We start from the raw sequence: 15,813 nt of genomic DNA on the forward strand, positions 1-15,813 counted from the left end.
GGCTAGTAGCAGAAGGTATTCTATTATGGACAGAAAAGTGCTAGACTTTTCTTGTGAAGTACTTCTGAACTCGCCTGATTGTATTAATGTCCGATATGTGGTAAGGATTCCACATTATTAGCTGTAGTAGACTTTCTATAAGTTAAACACAATAATAGATTGATAATGGAAGATTTTAAAATTTAATTCTGTTGCTTTATTGATAGATGACAGGTCAAATAATGCAATAGATAGAAGTTTTTAAATTTTAGGCCTTCTTCACAAGCGGGATAATATTGTTGCAATATATTTATCAATATTCATGGGGCAGTAATATATGTACATGTTTTTTTCTCTTGCTTTTTAATATAGTTTTTAAAATGTTGAGTATTTTTGTCTTGTTTTTGCAAAAAAAAATCTTTGGGAGTTTGTATTTTAATTTTCTGAAGAAAAATCAAAATTACTATTAAAAAAAGTTCTCACAGAATCTAGGATGCCATGGAACACAGTTTGAAAAACCCCGATCAAGAAAGTTATGATTCCTTTAGTGGTTACCTGGGAAAATTAAGATATCCATGGCCTTAAGAAGTTTTTGCTACATTTACTCCTAAAATATAAAGAAGAAACCAAAATGATACTAATGGCTGATATTCCAGAAAGCATAATGATTAATCTCTATATTCCACATTTCAAAATTTTAAAGAACTTTCTATTTTCAAAGCTATGTGTATGCTTTGCCTTGATGCAAGATTATTTTACTATTTATTTATTTATTTATTTATTTATTTTTGTCACAACAATATACATAAGCATCACACAAAATGATTATATAGTATATAAACATATATATGAGGAAATATAAGGAAGTATAAGTATACATATAAGAAAAAAGAAAACAACAGGACAGGAACGGTAAGCACGTTTGTGCTCTTATGCATGCCCCTTATAGTCCTTTTAGGAATGGGGTGAGGTCAATAGTAGAAAGTTTTTGGTTAAAGCTTTTGGGATTATGAGAAGAGACCACAGAGTCAGGTAATGTGTTCCAAGCACTGATAATTCTGTTACAGAAGTCATATTTTCTGCAATCTAGATTGAAGCGGTTAACATTAAATCTATTGGGTGCTCTTGTATTATTGCAATTGAAACTGAAATAGTCTTTAACAGGAAGGACATTACAATAGATGATTCTATGAGTTAAACTTAGGTCTTGTCAAAGGCAACAAGGTTTTCTAAACCTAGGATTTCAAGTCTGGTGACATAAGGTATTTTGTTGTTTTCAGAGGAGTGGAGAACTCTTCTTGTAAAATATTTCTGGACACGTTCGATTGTATTGATGTCAGAAATGTGGTATGGGTATCACACTACAGTCAGCTGAGATGCAGTGGATTGATAGAAATGATTAAACCTGGATTTACATGAGATTTAAAGTAGGGTGAATAGCATCTCAAGGCTGCATAAGGGGCATAAGGCTGCATAAGGGGCATGCATAAGTGCACAAACGTGCCTACCGTTCCTGTCCTATTGTTCCCTTCATCATATCAAATTGATATAGTTGATGCATATTTTTATACATATATGTATATTTTCTTCAAAATATGTTGTTTTATCTATGACAATTGTTTGTGTATACTGTTGTGACAAAAAGAAATTTTAAAAAAAGTAGAAACAGATAACAGCAGACAGAACATCCCTTTTCTAAATAAAGCCATTGCAAACAACAATGGGATGTATCATGGGATCAGAAATAGCTGATACCTTTATTATTGACTCTTTCCAAGCCAAAACTATGTGGAGCATAGATTTCATAAATTATGATTTTCCAAGAATTATTACAGAGACATGTGGGAAGAAAGAGATTTGTGAATTTTTTAAAACAATTAATCTTTTGTCAACCAAATTTATTTTAATAATAAGGGAAAGATTCAAAATATTTTATAAGACATTGCTAGGAGGATAAGCCAAAAATCAAACAGGCCATATGCCTGTAGAGGGCATGGAAAATATTACTAGCAACAAAACTGCATGTGTATATGAAATATTAAATACATAATGAGAAATGATGGATTAGAATAGAAGTTGGAAATAAAAATTGCTGAAAATTCAAAGGCTTGTTGAAGTTGAAAGGCTTTCTAAGCTGTATTGGGAATTTTCTGGCTGACTTGCAAGGTTTAAAAGAGAAATACACATTACATTTTATTAAACACGATCAAGGCATTAAGCAAAAAATCTATACTGGCCGTTTTTAATATATTTAAAACACAGAAACAGTTGCCAGTTGTTTTTACCCTTATTTCTCATTTGGAGAAATAATGGACTCTTATCTCCTACAGAGCAGTGATCCAGAGATGCAGCTCAGTGTAAGAAGTAGGAACACAGAACACTAAATTTCAGCAAATCCAGCAAGACAGCTTTGAACCTTTTAAGGAATTAGACAACCGACAACAAAATGCCCAATGTAAACTCCTGACCAAACAGACTCTTGAGTTATATCTCTCTTCAAAGCTCCAACAGTGAAAGGACACTCCATTCTCATCAAGAAATCACTTCCAACTTTTTGGTGGTCAAGCAGAACACTTTCTGAGCACTCTTGTTCCTTCTCTATAAAGGAAATTGACATCATCATTGGTAATCTGAAATGTGGTAAAGCATCAGGCTTTGATGGCATTCATCCAAAATTCCTGATAAACCCTGGGTGGTGCATGGAACTGAATTGGTAAATTCCACTCAGAAGTAATTTCCAATAGTTTCCCACCAGAATTCAAAAAAGCTAAAATAATATCACCTCATACCACTGGCAAACCACTAGACAGAGTTGAAAGCTACTGCCCAATTGCCCTTTTGAGCTTCTGCTACAATTTCTGGAAAAAAAAATTATAAACAGAGTAAGTCCCATAATAATGAAGATCTTCCCATGGAACAAGCCAGATTCTGACAAGATGGAAGCTGTGTAGACCAGGTTCTAAGCCTAACAGGCTATATTGAAGCAGGATTCCAACGAGGCCTCAAAACCAGAGATTTGTTCATAGACCTAACTGCGGCTGAAACAGTTTGGAAGGATGGGAAAACTGCCATATTATCCCCTGAAAAAAATTCTATTGACTCATTTTAGAATTAGAATTTTTTTTTTTTTATTGGCCAAGTGTGATTGGACACACAAGGAATTTGTCTTGGTGCATATGCTCTCAGTGTACATAAAAGAAAAGATACGTTGATAACATGCTGAGTGATAATGGGAAAAGAAAAATAAAGTAAGATTAAACAATACTTTCCCCCCACAGCTCTGTAATTTATTTATTTATTTATTTATTTATTTATTTGATTTTTATACCGCCCTTCTCCCAAAGGACTCAGGGCGGTGTACAGGCAAGATAAAACCAACAATACAAATATACAAGTTAAAATACCATTTAAAAAACTTATTTAAATTAGCCTGAAATTAAAATTACCGTAAACTAAAAACCCCGTTTAAAAATTAATAAAATTTCGCATTAAAAATCCAATTTAAGCCAGCCCCGCGCGAATAAAAAGATGTGTCTTCAGTTCGCGACGGAATGTCCGAAGGTCAGGTATTTGACGTAAACCCGGGGAAAGCTCGTTCCAGAGTGTGGGAGCCCCCACAGAGAAGGCCCTTCCCCTGGGGGCCGCCAGCCGACATTGTTTGGCGGACGGCACCCTGAGAAGTCCCTCTCTATGGGAGCGTATGGGTCGGTGGGAGGCATGTGGTAACAGCAGGCGGTCCCGTAAGTACCCAGGTCCTAAGCCATGGAGCGCTTTAAAGGTCGTAACCAACACCCGGAATGGCACATACACCATTCAACTTAGATAATGCTGGTGACAAGGGGAAACAAATTTGGACACACTGATGATTTGGCCAAAGCAGTACAAGAAAAACACATGGAGGTAGCTGACAGCCTCCTATCCAAAGACCTTAAAATCTTGGTAAAATTCTTTTCTGGAGGCTCAGTCTTAGCACCAGCAAAACGTTAACTATGTGCTTCCACCTTAGCAAAGAACTAGCAAATGAAGCCCCTACCCAAGGTCTACTTCATAGGTGGGGAACGATGGTCCTTTTATGACTTGTAGACTTAAACTCCAGAATTCCTCAGCATGACTGGCTTAAGAATTTTGGGACTTGAAGGCCACAAGACATAAAAGGGCCATAATTCCCCATCCTATTAACCCTCCTATTAACCCCATTAAAAAGTATCTTGGAATAACATTGGACTAAAGAATACAGTGGCAAAAATCAATACTAGGAACAGCATACTCCAGAAACTATGCGTAAATGAGAAGCCTCAGCTGCCACCTTCAGGTCATTAGCACTAGGGTTGGTCTACTCTGCAGCAGAATACTGTGCCCCTGGTATGGCTTAACAGCTCTGCCATACTAGGAAGTTGAGATGACAGACTCAATGACACCATGAGTATGATAAGCAGATTTATTAAAACCATTCTGCCTTGCTGGATTCCTGTTCCAGCTTTATGAAGGCAAGATGCACTAGTGAGGGAATACAGAAAAATTATGAACAGCTCACTCCTACCGGTGCCTGCCGACCTTCCTCATTTATCAACAAGAAGACTCAAATCCAAGAGACCCCCCACTGGCACTTGCACAACATCTGCTCAACTTTTAACACTGATTACCAATGGAAAATGAAATGGGTTGCTGAACACCCAGACATAGAAAGACATATAAATGATCCCACAAAAATGATGCCACAACCATCTCAGCAATGGACAATCCTGAATAGAATTGACAGCTCACACAGCATCTGCCAGGACTCTGTATAAATGTTATAGTATCCTTCCTTCAGTGTGACTGCAGGGTCCCACATCAAAATGTAGATCACATTCTGACCGACTGTAAACTGAGGGCATATACCAATCCAGAATCTATTTTTTTAAATATAAACAAAACTGGGCTTCAATGGTTAGATGGCCTAGATATATTTGAACATAGGTCTTTTTAACATTTGTATTTTATTGGATTCTATAATTTAGATGAAATGTTAATATATATTGCTAATCCATGTATGAAATGGCATACGCAAAATAAATAAATTCTCATTTGGAATAGAATAGATAATAGAATGAGGAATTGGAAAGATGCTTTGATTTTTATTTGCATTGTGTTCATTAATATATCTATACATACAGTGGACAAATTTGGTGTGAAAACTTGGCAGTTTGCAAGCTAGTTGATCATTGCAATATCAGTAATTTGGAAGGCACGAAATTCAAATTTTCACCGTTTCAGGTCAGTATTAATTTCTCCACCAAAGAAAATACCTTGGCCAGTTTTCTACCTTTGGATCGTTCGTGAATGTCAGCTGACAAGAGTAGACATTTATTTATATACATGCATATCAATCAATCACCTGTAGGCAAAGCAAAATTACGAGGTATTTCTGTAAGAGACCTCGGGTTCTCTTTCGCCTCCGCGCTATTTATTTATTTATTTATTTATTTATTTTTAACTAAGGCGTTTATGAGTTCCCGCACAAAGGCTGACCAATTTACGGGCCGACAAGTACGAACACCCACCCAAGGAATCGCCTCCGCTGCCACCCACTCCGCCTGCGGGTAGGCGGGGGAAGGGGCCGTTTTGCGCATGATGACGAGACCAACCGATGACGAAGACAACAGCTGCTCTAGTATCAACGCGTGAACTGCGGACAGTTAAATAAGCCTGGGTCCCGCCCTCCTCCTCCCTGCGAGGCGCGGGTCCTCAAGCGCCTCTTTCGAGCATCTTGGGCATCTCTTCGATTGGCGCATAACGCTTGTTGTCGACTCATACATTCAATACATGAGAGTGACGGGCCCCTCCCTCGGTACAGTAATAATAATCGAAGAAATCCATCCCTGCTGTCACAGCCGATCTCAAATACAGTAGGCGCGCACACAATAGCCTCTACGAAAAACACGAATGCAAACAGCAAACTGCACTCCCTTCTGTCCCTGATGAGGTTACCCCAGTTTGGGTAATGAAACGTCTGCAACAAAAGAACGAAGTTCAAGGAGCGCCAAGGACCCCCTCATGCCAGTCCCGAGCTGCAAATATTCTCCTTTATTGATATGAATGTTTATTGGCTCATTTTAAAATTTTAAACCCTAATTCACAGTAATCGGAGTCAGTGAAATAAATTCCTCGCTGAAATTTTCCTTCAAGGGAGTCAACACGTTTTGTCTGCGAGGCGAATTAAAGATGGCTTCTCTAAAGAAAAACTAGCTTTTTTTTTTTTTTAGTTCGTTTAAGGGTATCTATCATTTCCTATCTCTGTGGTGCTTTACCATCACGGCATAGTGCGCACGCTCGCTCGCTCGTTCTCTATTCCCTAAACCGGAACTATGGGGTTGCTACGGAAACGGGTAGACGCTACCCGACGGCTTGGAGAGAAAGAAAGCGCGAACGCGCCCGAGGCAGGCAGACCAAAAATAGGAAGGTGAGAGATTTCTTGGCGAAACGTCGTTCTCAGCTCATGGTTGTTCAAATGCGAAAGGGTTATATGCCCTTCCCCTTTTTTGATTGCAATATTAACTTTTACACACGCAGTTTGTTTACTATTATGGGCGCAATTCCATTTCTGGCGATGGCCGCGGCGGTTTTTATATCCTTATGGCTCGCTTGTGAAGGATATCTCTTTTTTTCCCCCTACATTCTGTTCCCAGTATCATGGGCGAATTTTTACGGTTTTATTTCACAATAACAGACTTAAAGACCGAGACACACAGGTACATGTATCCCTAGTTAAAATGGGACATTAACTAAATGTCTACGAAGAAAACATAGACATTTTTGACACTTGTTACCTTCTCTGTAATATTTGTATCTATATTAAGGGAACTGCAGCTACTGGAAACTATCACCTGATGATCCTGCCAGGGGTAAAAAATCGCAGTCTTTGACTAGGCAGTTTAACCTGTTTCATTTTGTGTTGGCCCTTCAGTCAGTTTTGACTTTTAGGAATCAGTCAGGTAAGTCCCTGTATACTTGGCATCATTTTAAAAAGTGGTTTGCCACTGTCTTCTTCTTAGGACTGAATGTGGACTAGCAAGACTAATGATCTCCCAGTTTCTAGTCTGGTCCAGCCTTTAATCATTCCATCAAATAATAATATCTTTTTATTAGGACCATCCAAAGTGTCATAATAAAAGTCACCCAAATATGACATCAAGCTAGATAATACAAAAGGCCATGAAATATCTACATGCTCTACATAGATTTAATCTAATAATGCAGATGATGGTTATTCCATTTGATTATTTTGTTTAGTACAAGTACAAATTAATTTATCTATGGATTGTTGATCCATAGATAAAAATGGAAATCTATTTTCATTTAACTAAAATAATTCAGTTTTCACTCACAACTCACAACTTAAAAAACATTTAAGTTATCATTTTATCTTTTTCACAACATAGGGATATCCATTTTGTCAATATGGACATAGGAAAAGATTTCCTCACTTATTTAAGTCTCCCTCATAGACAGCAGAAGAGACTCTTTCCTTTTAGTCCTGGTAGTATATTATGTATCACTGGCAGTTACTCCATCACTTTTTTCACCCTAAAGTGACCAGGGATTTCACATCATGTTTCTATACAATATTTTGGAATGTTTTTATACATAGCTTTTAAACAAGCTGAAGTAGAGGATGTCTGGAAATAAACAATGTATTGACATTTTGAGGAAAAGCGAGCCGACCTGGAAACTGAGTGGAAAGGGGGGATTCCCCTCTGAGAGATATGTCCAGTTGGTTTTGGGTTTGGCAACAGCTGAGACCCTAGTGGAGGGAAAGTGGGGTGACAGTGGTTATTAAAGAGTCTCTTTTGGACTTCAGAGGCCTTTCTCTGAAAGTTTCTGGTTGTGAGACCCTGTTTCTGAAGCTGAGTTGGGATTGTTCTTAGTATACTAGCTTTCCTGTTGTGTGACAACTTCCCTGCCTGAACTGCTGGGGGCTATCTTGGGGCTGGCGGAGGAGTTTCCCAGATTTATGATTCTGGGAGACTTCAGTCCTTGAAAGCAGTCAAGGAATTCATGACCACCATGGTGGCAATGAGCCTATCCCAGATCAGGCTAGTGTTCACACACCAAATCTGATTTTATTGTTGGAGCAATGGCAACATGGCCTGGTGAGGGATTTAAGATTATCTCCCTTATCATAGTCAGATCATGTCCTGGTATCCCTGAGATCCTCTTATGCCAGCTGATGGACCCTAATAGATTCCAGAGCAATTGGGGGATATCTTAGAGGTGTTGCTGCATAGCCCTGCCAAGCCTTGGTAACGGCCTGGAATCTAACGGCATCTAGGGCCTTGGATAGGATTGTGGTTGTGCTGCCTTTCTTGACCCATTGTTCCTGATACTCCCTGTGGTTCATGGAAGAGTTGCAGATTTTAAAAGGGTTAAGATAAGCCTAGAGTACCACTGGAGGAAGACGAAGAATGACTCGACTGGACATGCTTTAGAGCTATAAAGGCCAACCTCATGTCAGTAAGAGCAGCAAACAGCATTATTTCTCTGCCCTTATTGTATTTTCACAGTATTACATAGTGAGCCTGTTCCAGATCATCTGTTCTTTATTGGAACGGGGTGTGTGTATGTGTGTGTGTGAATGTTGGGTAATCATCTTCAGGGCCATGAAGAGGAATTTGTTCAACAACTGACAAACAAACTCAGTTGGATTCGTTCCCAGTTAGATCTCATGCATGAAGCAATTCCATGTGAGATACTTGTGACAAGGTCTTCCACAATCATCTGGGAACAGTTTGACGCATTGGACCTGAAGAAGTGGACAGGATCCTTAATGCTGTCAGCACACTACCTGTCAGTTAAATCCTTTTTCCTCCTGGATGGTGAAAGCCTCCAGGACAATTCAGGCAATGTGGATTCAGGCAATGATTAATACATCATTATAGGAGGGGACATTTTGAGAGCCGCTTAAGGAAGTCCTGGTTTACCCTGTCCTTGCAATTCAAGATGTTGGTAATCACCCTTAAAGCCCTTCATAGCATGGGTCCAGGTTACTTGAGGGACCATCTTATCCCACTGGGATTAGTTTGCCCCACTCATGCCAGCAGAGGAGGCCTGCTGTGGACTCCATCAACCAGGGTCTTCCAGTTGGCAGGGTCTAGGAGAAAAGCCTTCTCTGCCATTGCATTTGTCCTTTGGAACATCTTGCTCCCAGAGTATGGTCGGCTCCAACCTTCCTAACCTTCTGCAAGAGCTTAAAGAGCTGGCTCTGCCAGTTGGTTTGGGACTCCAATGGAGGGGTTTCACATGGAAGGTGATTGATAGATTACTCTCTCTCCCCCCCCCCATCTTTTAACTGGGGCTCAGTAATTGAATCTTTACAGTATTTTATTTATGTCTTTTACGTTTTGAATAGTTTTTACCTTTTTAAGATAGTAAGCCACTCAGAAGTACCCTGTGGCAAGATGGGCAGCCAATAAATTTTATAAATAAATAAATGTGTTGATGCCTGCATTGAACATCCATTTTCTTCTGAATTTCTGTTTACCTGGAATTCTATTTTTGAAATAATTTATTTGCAATTTGCCAATAAATTATTTATTTTAAAAGTTGTAGGCTTGATTCACATACTAACTACAGTTCATATTAGCTTTGGTTTATCATAGTCATGGTTTAATGGATGTTTTATTTGTATTTATATGTATATTTTTTATCTGGTTGTGAACCGCCCTGAGTCCCTAGGGAGATAGGGCGGTATAAAAATATGAAAAATAAATAAATGAATAAATGAATAAATCATGTTATGTGAACACACTATTCTGATTTATAAATTATAGTTTATGAATTGTATAAACTAAACAATTTTGTATTCAATAAATCATTTTTAAAGAGGCCATGATTTCATATATATGAACCCAATCACAATGTGTCTGGAAACACATATCTAATGAGCCAATATTTTTTAATATTATTCATGGAAATGCTTTCAGTGAAAGATATTAAGTTATCAGTATGAAAACAAGCTATAGGAATTTTTCTAGGCAGTCAACAGGAATCACTAACTTAAAGCTCCTCTCTCTGCAAAAAACAAGCCTCAATCCACTTATTTGACTTGTATACACATTCAAAATTACTTCTTGCTGAGTTCAAAATGCCTGAATAGGCATTTTTTATGAGGTGGGATTGGTAAATCTAGTCTCCAGATTTTCAGAATTCTACAAAGTTATACAATTAAAATTTATTGACAGAATGGTTGAATTTCAAAATTATGGTTTTTATTTTTAAGGTTTTTTTAATTAAAGACCAAAATGTGAGGTTTCTCTATCAATTTTCTATTTTAAAAGTGCTGCCCCTCATCCTACAATGAGAAAAAATAGTTGGGTCTGCTGATTCAATGAAATTGTAGTGCATATCCTTTGGAGCTCTCAAAGAAAAAACTAGTTAGGGAAAAATATAGCCAAGTCAGATTTTAAAAAAATTAGTTACCCATCTCTGTGTTAGGGCAAATGGTCTCACCTATGACGTATCATAGTTCTCAGTATATTGTTAAGTCATTACATATGCCCAGGAAACAGAATGTTTGGATTTCAAAGAACCAAGTATTTAGTTGCAACTGTGTTTCTCTCTGCCTTGTCTATAATATAATCTTCCATTTTTCTCATGTCCTTTCCTCCCTTCTTTAATTACCTTTCCTTTTCCCTTCTGCCTTTCCTTCTACTTTACATAGAGTGACAAGCCTGCCTCTAGAGGATCAATTCTGCACAACAGAGCACAGCAATGAGAGGGCAACAAAAACTGCAGTGATCCTGAACGTAAGAGCATTTAGAATTAATAGAACTACTAATACAGAAAAGCAAAAGGAAGCTATCAGTAGCCTTGCTGCAGGAAAAATATTAAATAGTGCTTATATGATAGCAGTTATAACAGTTTGCATGCAGCATGGTATCCAAAGTTTCAATTCACTATCCCATTTGAATTCAAAGTGAACTATATGTTGAATCCCTTTAATTTTGATAAAAAAGATGCAAGAAGATGTTTAAGATCACATATGATAGTGATTAGTAGAAAATACAGAAATTAGAAGAGCATTGCATTCTGATAGAATCCCTCTAATAGTTTTAGAAACAAGAGATCACATATATGCCGCTTAATCAGGACTGTATTATAGATTCAGAAAAAAAATTATTTCATCACTGGACCTACATAACTAATATTAGACTGCCATTTAACTGAGGTAGAATGGATGATCAGATTTCTGTCTGCAAAGTACATGTAGTCCTCGATGTACAATAGTTCATTTAGTGAGTATTCAGAGTTACAACATCACTGAAAAAAGTTATGACCATTTTTCACACTTACGACCTTGCAACATGGTCACATAATCAAAATTCAGATGCTTGGCAACTGATTCATATTTATGACGGTTGCAGTGTCCAGGGGTCATGTGAGCCCTCTTTGCAAGCTTCTGAGAGGCAAAGTCAACAGGGAAGACAGATTCAGTTAACATCCATGTTACAAATTTACCAACTGCATTGATTCACTTAACTGTGGCAAGAAGAGTTGTAAAATGTAACAAATATTTCACTTAGCAACAGAAATTTTGGGCTCAATTGTGGTTGTAAATTGAGGACTACCTGTATAAATCTACTATATTCCAGTCTACTAAACTCCCCAGCAAATAGAAACACTGTCGTAGAAAAGAGGGGGAGAAATGGCATTTTATTCAATATGGTAATTCAGATGCTGTTTTTTCTAACTCTACAGTCATAGTCAGATTAAACAAACACTTTTGCAGACTGAATTGCATGCAAAGCTATGGATTCAATCCTCAAATTGAATCAGACAAGCCTGAATATCAGTATTCTTAGCTGATCCAAGTTTCCCTGCCCAGATAATAATTAAACTATTGGTTAAAGAGCTCAGTGAATTAATTTGTTCTGATTTTCTTATCATTGTTATCATTTTAGCTTAGATTTAAATTTAAAATTCCCAAGAACTTCCTTGACAATAATTCATTGCTTTTAATCCTAGAACATTCAGGAATGCAGTAAAATAGAACAGATTAATAAAGCAATCTAAATGCTTCAAACAATACCTTTTCAAACAAACTTTTCTCAGCATTGCTTATTGTTTTCTTAAATTTAACTGCTTCATACATTGCAATTACTGAATGTTTTTCCTTGTTACTTCTGTATGTTTGAAACTGTATATTTGAAACTGTTAACTCCATCCCAGCACAATATTTTTGGTCTTCCCCTAATTCTTGACCCATGCATTGTTTTTTCATATATTTGTTTTGCAATTCAGTCTTCATTCAGTCTGTCTATATGATTAAAACTCTTCAGTGTGTTTCTTCTGTATTGCTAATACACATTTTGTAGCCACATTTATTCAATATTCATTAATTACTGACTTTATTTCCTCTAGATTTACCAGACATAGTAAACTAAATATTCTTACTACATTCAATTTACTTTTATGCCGTACAATTACTCTTGGGTTTTTGATGTTCTCTGAGTTTGCTTCTCTTCACAGAGAAATTCATTATCAAGCTAGGTAGCATTTTAGCTCCTGGGGAAAATGTGGTTTATATGTAGTAGCTTTTCTTACAGCCTCAGTTGGGGTATTGTTTGTTCCTTAATTACAGGGTATTGTTTCTTTCTTTATTGTTTTTGTTTATCTGGTGTTGATTCTTGTTTATCTGGGGTATTGGTTAATAGGTATGTCATAAAGAACATGTTTAGTTCTGTTTTGATTTTTGGTTGTTTCTTTTTTTTAAAATAGTTTGTAAATGAGGTTTATCTCAGTGTTTCTGTTAATGGCTTATTTATCAGTGCCATGTTGCTAAGAATTCTCTTGGTTTTTTTAGAATATAATTTTTTTTTATTGGTCAAGTGTGATTGGACACACAAGGAATTTGTCTTGGTGCATATGCTTTCAGTGTACATAAAAGAAAAGATATGTTCATCAAGAATCATAAGGTACAACACCTATAGTCATAGGTTACAAATAAGCAATCAGGAAACAATCAATATCAATATAAATCATAAGGATACAAGCAACAAAGTTACAGCCATACAGTTATAAGTGGAAGGAGATGGGTGATGGGAATGATTAATAGTAGTGCAGATTTAGTACATAGTTTGACTGTGTTGAGGGAATTATTTGTTTAGCAGAGTGATGGCATTCGGGGAAAAACTGTTCTTGTGCCTAGTTCTGGTATGCAGTGCTCTATAATATCGTTTTGAGGAGGAGTTGAAACAGTTTATGTCCAGGATGCGAGGGGTCTGTAAATATTTTCACAGCCCTTGTGCAGTATACAGGTCCTCAATGGAAGGCAGGTTGGTAGCAATTGTTTTTTCTGTGTTCTAATTATCCTCTGAAGTCTGTGTCTGTCTTGTTGGGTTGCAGAACCAAACCAGACAGTTATAGATGTGCAGTTGACAGATGACAAGAATTCTCTTGTGTTTTTTTATTTTGTTTATTATAAAATATTTACTTTCTTTGCTGAAACTGATTAAATTTTCAGTGTGTTATGTCATTTTATGGGATCCAGGGGACATGCTTTCTCTGTAACTGTGCCTACTCTGTGCTACAATATCTGAGTTGTAGTTCCCTACGACTGTGTTTGTTTTTAAATTATATACATTATATTGTTTTCAGTCCTTCTTGTAGTTTAGTGAGTAAGCTGCCAGATTGATTAACCAACTGATTGATTGATTGAATTAATTAATTAATTAAACTTTTTATTCTTTCCAGACAGATTTCTTCTCTAAAACATTATGTAAAGACATTTGAGACTCTGTTTGCCAGGATGACCTTGTGCAGAATTGTAGCCTGATACTCCATTCTAACACCAGCTCCCTTTTCTCTTTCTCTCTTCATTCTTCATGTGATCTAGGCTGTAGGATATGCAGCACTCCTATGCTTTCCAATATATTTTATATATATATATATATTCAAATGCAAAAACACAACATGAAAGATCAGAAATACACGCACATACAAAGATTTGTGATGGAAAATTCACCCAAGAAATATCACAATCTTGGAGAAGATACACATAATCATTTTATTTTCCAAATCTAGCAGATTAGTGTGAGTCATTAATCATTAACAGGAGACCCCAACAGTGAATGGTATTACCCAAGATAACCACAAGACATACTATAGGTATGAACACATTATAGGCACATACGTAGCAACTGCACCACCCATGAATTAGCTTTTCATATGTTTCCATTTTCACAATGGGCTTATTCATAGGTGGTGCATTTTTCATGGATATTTCTTTCAAAATTCAAAGGCCAGCTTATGTACAGTTGGGCTTATACATGAATATATATGGAATATATAGGTATTTTAAAACATAAAACCTGTGGGTTACTGCCTTTGCTACTTGATTCCCTACCTCACAGGTTGCACAGCTAACTGCAGATTCTGAGCCTGATGGCTATTTGGGACTTAGGCTATCCAGCAAGGTGTAGGACTACTCATTGCAGCCACCTTACCGCCACCATATCACCATGGGCATGTCTTTCTGGTCAATTCACTATTGGGACAACTTGCCACAAGCCTGGGGCCTTCCACTCTAGTTTCCAAAGCTGGCCCTGCTTAAGGGAAACAAAAATTCCCACTAGCTCACCCTTCTTCTCTAAAGGCTTCCTGCCTCACTTTCTAGCAAAGAGTATCATTCCATCTGTACGGTAAGTGGGAGGGGCAGATATGGCGGAGGCAGGGGGCCGTATCGTTCTTTGGGAGCACGTGGCCGATGTTTAAAGGCGATCACGTGCTCCGGCCCCCCAGTCCTCACTCGTTCCCCGGATGGTCAGGATCCTCAGAGCTTGGGTCTACGGCTGATGCTCTGCAATGCCCGGTCTGTGGTTAATAAGGCTCCCCTGATTTACGATCTGATTCAGAGGGAATCCGCGGACCTTATGGGCATTACGGAGACCTGGCTGGGCACAGAAGGGGGCATACCCCTGGTTGAACTGTGCCCTCCGGGTTTCCGTGCATTCCATCAGCCGAGGGCCCAGGGTAGAGGTGGGGGGGTGGCGGTTGTGATTAGAGAAAGTCTGGAGCCAAGGGAGTCCACTGTTCCTCAGATAGCTGGCTGTGAATCCCTCCTTGTGAAGTGGGCCATCGAAATCAGATGGGGTTGTTGATCACGTACCTGGCTCCTTGCTGCGTGACTACAGCCCTTCCTGAACTACTGGAGGTACTTGCTGGCGTGGCGGTTGAGATTCCCAGACTTTTGGTCTTGGGAGATTTCAACTTGCCATCGGCCGGCTTGTCATCAACAGTGGTTCAGGAGTTCCAGGCCTCCATGACGGCCTTGGACCTGATTCAAGTAACTGATGGCCCTACACACATCGGGGGCAGCGCGCTAGACTTGATTTTTATCTCTGGTCAGTGGGTAAATGATCTGGATTTAGGAGATATAGTGAAAGAACCATTGTCATGGTCAGATCATTTTCTCCTTCGCCTAGACTTTCGAACCACTGCTCACCACCACAGGGAGACGGAGCCGATGCGTTGGTTCCGTCCCAGGCGCCTGATGGACCCGGAGAGGTTCCTGACGGACAGCTTGGGCCGTTTCCTGAGGATCTTACCCACGGCACGACTGAAGAACTGGTTGCGGCTTGGGAACGGGCCGCAGCTGGGGCTTTGGACCATGTCGTGCCTTTGCGGCCTCTGACCCGGCGTAGATCTCAATTGGCTCCCTGGTTCTCCGGGGAGCTGAGAGAGATGAAACGCCGGAGAAGACGCCTAGAGAGTGTTTGGAGGTCCAGCCGTTCCGAGGCTGATCGGACACTAGTGAGGTCCTTTACTAGGACCTACCTAGTGGCAATGAGGGAGGCG

At 38.6% G+C, this 15,813-nt stretch overlaps 1 protein-coding gene across 4 annotated transcripts in view; it reads left to right on the forward strand.

Moving 5' to 3' along the window:
- The window catches only part of MARCHF10 (membrane associated ring-CH-type finger 10), a 171,043-nt gene that overhangs the window by 64,673 nt on the left and 90,557 nt on the right, over positions 1-15,813 (forward strand). For 3 of the 4 annotated variants that reach the window (XM_058179552.1, XM_058179554.1, XM_058179555.1), the window contains exons 1-2: positions 6,337-6,421; positions 10,679-10,763. The gene's annotated coding sequence lies outside the window, so the exon portion shown is untranslated. Of the gene's footprint in view, positions 1-6,336; positions 6,422-10,678; positions 10,764-15,813 lie in introns of those variants that run through there. The other variant, XM_058179553.1, reaches the window with a different exon arrangement.

The sequence above is a fragment of the Ahaetulla prasina genome, chromosome 4, assembly GCF_028640845.1.
Source record: "Ahaetulla prasina isolate Xishuangbanna chromosome 4, ASM2864084v1, whole genome shotgun sequence".
NCBI lineage: Eukaryota > Metazoa > Chordata > Lepidosauria > Squamata > Colubridae > Ahaetulla > Ahaetulla prasina.